The sequence below is a fragment of the Callorhinchus milii genome, unplaced genomic scaffold (genome assembly GCF_018977255.1).
Source record: "Callorhinchus milii isolate IMCB2004 unplaced genomic scaffold, IMCB_Cmil_1.0 Scaffold2, whole genome shotgun sequence".
NCBI classification, from domain to species: Eukaryota; Metazoa; Chordata; class Chondrichthyes; order Chimaeriformes; family Callorhinchidae; genus Callorhinchus; species Callorhinchus milii.
In genome coordinates, this window is record NW_024704743.1 from 44,992,475 (window position 1) to 45,001,398 (window position 8,924).

The window sequence follows — 8,924 nt, forward strand, 5'->3', positions numbered from 1 at the left end:
TTCGCCCGAAGTGAAAGGCGCCATATCAAATGTAAGGATGATGATGATTAATGTTATATTATTATTGTTGTTATATTGGAGACTAAATTGTTAGGGTTGCAAAATAACTCATAAATAGCAAGTCCTGCAGGTGTCTTGGGCTGACTTTCTGAAGTCTACTCAGACATGGGCACCAGGAGTCTTCTTTGCCCACAATCCAGGTTCATGGAAATCCTGGAAATCAAAACTGAGACTGTTCCCCAAGTTGTACATTTCCTTCAACAGCAGAAAGAGTAACATCGGGGTAACCTTTTTGTTACAATTTAGACACTCAATAGCTCTCATAAATTTAAAGTCAAGGATCATGTTCCCTTCAATCACTTATTTTAAATGATAAAAAATTGAATCATATGAGTGGCTGCCCGAAATGTAAACTTCTAATTCCTCCCAACATGAAAGGTGCTATATAAATGCAATTCGTTATTGTTATCCTTCTTCCTTTTCCCGAACTCTCTGCAATGCTTCAAACTTCTTTTTGACAATGGGTTACACAAAACTGCCCACAATGTTCCAAATATGGCGTCATCATTGATACAAATCCATTTACTGTTAGGGTAATTTTCTGGACACTGTCAAACTCCTGCTCTTATGACCAAACACGACTGATTTGCTTTATCAGCACCTTATATCCATGAACGTATAATTGACCATATTCAATACTACAGGGAAACACACAAAGAATGCCATAACATGCATGTTACCATATTCTAGTGGAAATGGATGAACCTGGGAGCCCTCAAGAGTGGTCCATCACTATATGAATACAAATGAACATGTTGCCTTATTCAATGCTGGAAAATCACCCCTGAGGCAGGGAAAGGCCCAGTAGTATAAATGAATGGTTCTGACACTTTCACACCCATGGGCAGCACAGTTAGAACCACTGATGATGCTTTAAATTGGTTTCCATCAAAGTACGTATTTCAGGCAATACCTTCCTGGAAGGCCTGAATCTATGTGTGCATTGTTCCACTGTTCCACCTTTAGATCTAAGAATGACTTGGAAGATGTATACAAAGTCTCCTCACTGCCATCTTCCTGAATTCTGGCATTTAATTCCCCCATCTCCCCTGACAGTGTTGCTGTTGTTGTTCTCTTCCCCCCAAAAGCCAACATTTATTTTTCTAACTTGAATGTGAGTTACAGCTGCTGTTTCAAAATTACTTCAGTCAACATTGGATTCTGTTCCAATAATTGCCTCAAACTGTATTTTCACTTCACTAGGCTTACTGTCACTGTTCTAAACCCACACGATTGGAAAATTGTGTTAAATACTATATATTTATAATTTTTACCTAAATTACCATTTTGTATATGGCCATACATTTGTCTAATAATAACTGACCCTGTAATTATGTACCCCATAGGTTTGATTAAGTTTGCAAGCAATGCCAATCATATTGATCACAATTGTCACTGATAACATTTCCCTGATTTTGACAGCTCTGTTAAATTATTTTATGGTAAATCATTAACATAACCTGACATCTCTACATGGACTGATCATTTTCACCAGCTTCGATTGAATAAGAGAGAGAAACATGGTGCTTTTTAGCATTGTCTTAAACTCTCTTTTGTGGAGGGTTGTTTAGTTTGAAAAATATGTTTCTCAATTAAAAAAGAATGGTTCTACATTTCCTTCAAGAGCAGAATATGTTTGTTAATTATAGCCCTGAATCCTTACAGTCAGGCTAAACAATAAAGGGCTTCCTCAAGCAATCCCTGAGTATAATTGTTAGTGACAGATGGTGAACAGCTAAGGACTTCCTGAGTATAATTATTTCTATGTTATGTGTATATGCAACTAAATGCTAAAATTCCTTACCTATGCCTATATATAGACTACTGCAGTTAGCTTAGGGTGAGTTTGGACAAGGAGAAAGATTTGCTCATAGCCTTGAGGCTAAATCACTGCTGATCTGAATTGGCAGATATACAATAAAGTAATTCTGTTTTTTTTAAATATGCCCTACAGTGTAGACCTGGCTCGTTCCTTTCTGAGACCTCTTGAATAGAACCTGCATTGTTACAGTATATAGCATCTAATGAGCGAGCTATGTAATTCTAGGGCAGAGGCCAACAGGAATAATACTTACAGGGCTTCATTATGTGCATAATACACCTATTATCTGAACCTCATAATAGTGCTCTTCGCTGCTTCTTGAGAGCAATTCCAGTTTCAACATGTTCAGCTATGACCATTAAAATCAGACATAATTTGCACTGTGAATAAATGTCAATTGGGTTGAAAATAAAGGGACTAGCAATTTGATTGTGCTGGTATCCTCCTCTGTGACATTTATCAGTAACAATAATGCTTAGATTTTGTTTAAACTCGGGTCTCCAAAGGTGAAAGCAATTGATGTGAATCAGATTGCTGTCTGTTTGGCTTCCCAAAGTTTTGGAATTAGAAAGAAAATAACTTTGGACATAATATTAGTTTTCAAAATAACAAAATAGAATTTACAACTCATGCACTTTATTTGTGAAAAATATATGGAAGTGTGTGCTTTACAGGGGCTGTGGGATTGTCCCACTGGAGATACTAGAACTGATAAGGTTGAACGGACGTTTTATGGAGGTATTCCAAATCATGAGTGGTTTGTTAAGGTAAATTAGGGAGAAGCTATTTCCAGAGGTCGTTGAGTCGGTAACTGGAGGGCACAAATTTATGATCATCACCTAAAACAACAATTTGCATTGATATTTGCATTTAACACAGGGGAAGGTTAGGGGATTTTTTTTTACACACAGAGAGTTATTTGGACACGGAATGCTCTATCAAAACCAGTGGTTAAAGCAGAATCCATAATAGCTTTTAAAAAGGTATTCGACAAATATCTGAAAATGAAAAAGTATGAAAGGGATTGGGGAGAAGGCAGCGGAGTGAGACCGGACCGGCCGCTCTTTCAGAGAACTGTCACATGGACAATGATCTTTGTCTGCATTGAAAGATTTTATGATTCTATATTTGTTTGCACACCCTTGGTGGCATGGACATGTTGTGTTTGCCCAAGGAAGACAACATCTGAAGCACTGCCATTGCTTCTTCATAGGAGGCTTTTGCACAAAGTCGGCAGGATATCATTGACCCATCTTTTTGTCTGGATCGTGAAGCTTATCCTCTTAAAATGTTTACCACCCTTTGCACCCCTCATGAATATCTCCTCTCTGACTTAAATAAGTTGTATTTTTTCAAATGAGATTTTCAAAGTGGGTTGAATTTCCATCTTCCCATAACCTTGTAAATTTCGAGCTTCAATATACAGTATCTTTCTTTGTAGAAAATGCTTGGAATAATCACAACACAATGTATGCTTCAAATGGATTTGCAACATTGTAAATGCTTTGGAAACAGACCATTTGTTTTTTCAGAAGTTGCAATGTCAGTTTGCTGGAAGCTATTATATCATTATATTAGAATATACAAATACTGTACAGCAAATACAGAAAATAACATGTTCACCATTTAAATCTTTACATTGCATATTTTCCCTCTGACTCATCCCTTCTCTCCCCACTTTTAAAGTCTGCCTTAAGACTTATCTCTTTGGCCACACTTTTTATAATCTTTTCCCCTCCCAACCTTCTTCAGATCCCCGACCCCTCCCCCCAAACCCGGGCTCCCAGAAAAGAGTTCTGTGATGTCTTCCTGATGTGAATAAGCTCTCCGAGATGTTACCCTTCACGAAGGGCGCTATATAAATGAAAGTTGTTGTTGAATAGAAAAAGGCACTATATAAATGTGGATTTTATTATTTTTTATTTTATTCTCACTTGTTTTGGAACAAGTGTTGTTTAAAACTTACCAATCATATATGTGTTTTTGTCAATTTTGGAAGACATTCACGATTTCTAGTATGAAATTAAATTCATCTCTTAATATAAAATATAACACAAGCATGGAACTACTTCTGCCTGCTTAATTCATGGTGCATTTAGATATTTTGTGTCAGTAGTTTCACACGTATTGTGCAGAATAGAAAGAACAAGAGTGATACTCCTTGTGAAACAGTACTCAACGAGAAATTTAGTAGCATTAACCTTACTTCATACCTTTATATGAACTCACAGGGCTAAATATTCCTCACTAGTTCTTTGGCTCAATAGTGAAGGATCTAATATCTGAGCCAGTTCTGGATGTTTGAACTTAATACTGTGTCCCTGCTGAGGGGATTTTCAAGGCCCTGGCCAGTCACATTCCTGGAGAAGCAGCTAATGTGATATAATAGGAAGCACTGAAGTCTCCTCCGTCTCCTCCTCCTTATAAAAACATTAATGAAATTAAACCAAATGGACCTCTTATCATTTTTTAAACTAATTTACTCTCACATGTGAGGTATGAGTAAAATTCTAGGGAAGAGCTATTGATGGCCCAATTTATTCTTGTTAAAAGTAAGTTTAGCTTCTGTCTGGCTCAATTGACAGCATGCTCGCCTCTGCAGCAGAAAGTTATTGGTACAAGCCTTTGTCAAGATATTCAGCTCATAATCTAAACTGACACTCTAGCGATGAGCCATGGGAGTGCTATGTTTTCCAAGTTTCAGTCCTTGGGATGAAATATCTGTCCCTGTCTGCTTGTTCAGGTGGACCTTAAGGATCCCATGAAAAGGCGTGGCCAACAATCTTCCAAATAAAATTGGTTGTTCACTTCATGGCTGTTTGTGGGACCTGTATCCAACATTTACCTGTATAGTTTTAAAATAAATCTTGGGGATCTCTTGACTGAGTTTGGATTGTTACAGCTATATTTCTAAGGTCCATTTGCTGGCTCACAAATTTAAATTAACCTTTTATTAAATAAGGATTGTATTTTGGGGAAAAAGTGAGTTTTTTCTGTAGTTAATCTGTGATCACACACATGTGCAGAACAAGCGGATGAAAACAACAACAACTTGCGTTTATAGCAGACCCCTCATGCAGGGTAGTGTCCAAGAGGGCTTAACCTTAACCCTAACCCTAATAACACTAACCCTAACCCCAACCTCTAACATTGAATGAAGCTGGGTACTTTCATTGCCAAACTGGTTAAAAGAAGCATATATTTATCTGATACACCATATGCGGACATATATTTATCTGATCAGCGTTTGTCATCAAGAGTCTTGCTGATGTACACCATTCAGTATAATACAGTTCTGATGAGCCAGATGTTTGGTTCATTCTAACAAAACTGAAAATATATCTATTATAAGAACTTAAAAATTCAGGAAGAAAATTCAAAGTCAAATTGCCTTATAGCAAGGCACAGCGCAGTGTTTTAACAGATAGCATTATAATGAGACTGTAGTCTACTGGTGATTCTGAAATAATACAAGATGAAGTTATGTCATGACCAACAGCATGATATGATGCATATCTCCAAATGTGAGGCTGACCAGATAACTCATAGGAGACAAAATCTCCGGGGAATTAAACCTGGCAAATGAGATATTAATCACATCTCTACGCTGTCCACACATATGCTATCCAAATGTGTTGTAACATCTGTCACACATGTTACATCATATTTGAAACGTAATTTTTATATACAGCTCTATTTTATGATGACCCAAGCCTAGGGATATGATAAAAAAACTCAGTGCCCAGATCACACAGCAGTATATAAATCAATGCCAATCTAACAAACAACTTAATACAAATTAATCTTCCTGCCACAATATTAAGTTCTCAAATCTCTTTGGAAACCATTATCAGGAGAAGAAAATATTTTTAAAAATCACAATTAGGATAACTACAGCATTATAATCCTTGCATTTGCATTTGATATAGTGCCTTGTCACGTTGTCAAGATTCTCAAAATGCTTCACAAGATAAAGTGGTGTGACTGTGTGTATTTTGTGGGCAATGACAACAACAAGAATAGCAAATTAAGAGAATAAAAATCTCTTCTTCACCATCTTCATTTATCTCAGGGTATACTTGGTTGCCAGTCACCTTCAGGCTTCCTCTGTGTGTTCCCCTTCTCAGGAAATTGGACCAGGTAAAACAACATGCAACCAAAGCAAACAATAATACTGTGTCAGCAATTTTGCTAGTAAAGCATAAAGGTTCTAAAGCTGATTTTTGAGGAAGATGTCCCTCTCCTGTCTGCATATACTCTCTTTCCAGTTCTTTGTGTTTCTCAGGTCACATTAAGTCACATCTGGGTGGGCAAGGAGACTTCTGCCAATGTTACTTTGAATGCAACCATTAGGTGGTGTCCAAGAGCGACTGTTTTGATCTCCCAGTGAAGCAGTGAGCTGTCTCTACTTCTGACTAATTGAGTCTTTGCCACTCTGAGTTGCAGCATGTTTACACGTCAGTTCACTGAATGGACAACTGCATAAAACTGTTCTTGTCTAACTGGTACTGGCCCACCCATTAAGGTTTTGGCTGGCAAAATGTAAAGAACATGCATTTTTGTAGTGTTTTATAAGGCAAACAACTCAATATGTATATATTGCAAAGTGCTTGGGGACATCCTACCAATATGAAAGGCCCGATATCAAATGCAAGGATTATTATTATTTATGGTATCATCATCTTCCATCTAGTGTTAATGCAGAGTTGGTGGGAATGCTAAAGAGCAAAGTAATAATAATAATCCTCACATTTCTAGTAGATACATACTTGAGTTCTTGCCAGACTGCACTGGCTGCCTATCCCAGAGAGGACCGATTTCAAGATCCTCACCCTTGTCTTCAAATCCCTCCACTCCTCTACACCCCCCTACCTCTCTGACCTCCTATCTCCTCACAACAGTGCCCGTTGCTTTGTTTCTTCGGGTCTGGCCTCCTCCTTGTCCTCCAAATCCTCTGCTCCACCCTCGGCGGCCGTGCCTTCAGCCACTATGCCCCAAGGCTCTGGAACTCCCTTCCTCACTCCCTTCGCCTCGTCCCCTCTCTTCCTATTTTCAGGTCTCTGCTGAAGACCTTTCTTTTCGACCGCGCCTTTGGTCACCTTTCTCCTCCTCCCTCCCCTGGCTTGGCCCCGGTATCCGTTACTGTGAAGCACTCTGAGATGCCTTCCGGTGTGGAGGGAGCTATACAAATCCAAGTTGTTGTTGTTGATTAGGAAGGTTATCACAGCACATTGGGTAAAGGCAGACAAATGATATTGAGAGATCTAAGAAAATGGCTAAGTAGCTCAATAGGGCGGAGGCCTAATCCTGTAGATAGTTTCTCTCCTCAAATTCAGTGCTCATCCGACTAAGCTACTCAGAATGTTTCTAGTTCACTGAACCACTTCACTGTTTCTGAGATTCTGAGATATGAAGTTGATAAATATTATCAGACAAATTAAATTTTTTCATGGTTAATTGATTATGCCTTAATGCCTGTACGAAACCTAGCAGTATATCTGCTAAATGGGAGAGAAAGAAGAAAGAGTTTTTTTTTATCATGTCGAAACATTCAGTTGTACTGGCTGTTTAAGTAGGCAGCTATTGTACACACTGCAAGGTCTCTCCTCAATCAGCCATGAGGTGGAGGTAAGTAAATATACTGTCATGGGGACATCAGCCACACTGGAGAAAAAAGATCAAATTATGCCACTGAACGTCTAACGTCTACCTAAAGAAATAAGAGAGCTAACTCAAGAGAAAGGCTTTATGATCAAAGTTGAGATGTGACTGAGCACATAAACATGTTACCTCTATCATCAGCTCTCTTATCCACGGAGGAGGTGGGGGAGGGTGGGGGGGAAGGGGGGGATTGTGTGTGGTCGTCACACATACAATCAAACGATAAATGAATAAAATGCTAATGTGACTTGTTATTTTAAAATACATTGTATCTTCAAGACACTATAGCATTTATTTTATATTTTGTTTTGATGGGGAGGAGGGGCGGGAGAGTATGGAACCAATATTATTGCAGTCAGCGTTATACTTCTGTTTGTCAGCGGTGGCAAAGTACTCAATTTTTCAGTGCTCTGAGACGCTGCCCCGTGCGTAAGGTGCTATATTGTAGCCTTTCTCTCACAAAACACAGAGTCACTCCACTTTACTGTAAATCGTGTGAAGTGCTTTCCTGGCGTGAAAGGCACTATACCAAATGTAAGAATTATTATTATTATTATATCAATGCAAGTTGATGCGCTTCTCCTATTCCATTTGTTCCATCAAGTTGTAATGTGCTGAAAGTTGTAACACTTCATAACATCTTTGATTGTCACATTGTATTTTTCATGAAATACAACTAATCCCCCCCACCCCCCGCAGATATTTCATGATAAACCAAAATAACATTAAAAATAAGTCGTGTCAGAACAATCTCAAATGATTTTTAAAATCTCAACCAGATGCTGTCCATTCAGGTAAAACATATTTGAACTGTATTATTATGCTCATTGGTAAAACAAAACACATTGTTAAAGGGATTATTTAGCATAAAAGGGGATAGCAATTTGTCCCCTTCAAAGATAAATCTAGACAGGTCAACCTAATCACTCCTTTTAAAGGTTTCTTTGTTAATCCACCTTTTGTTTTCAAAGCACCTACTGCTTAATTTATACTGAAAATATTTGCATTGATTTTTGCTCCCCATAATAGATTTCTTTACATTACCACTGAATGGGATATTTGAATTAAGCCACACTTTGGTATGATAATAGCTTCAGACGAAGATGCTCTTTTTGCCTAGCTGCTTTTATTTGACTCTGAGTTTACAGTCGAAACTAGCAGACTTATAGCCGTGGAAGCCGATTCCAATTTCCACAATTATCTCAGCTTTGCAGAAGCTATGTGTGTAAAGGCCACTACACAAATGCAAAAGGAAAATGCACACCAATGCTTCATCTGCAGATCATATCAATGAGATATGCTGTATTTCACCTTCTCTGGCATGCAGCTTTCTAAAAAGCTGCTGCTTTACCTGATCCAGACCTTCCATTCAGCGAGAAGT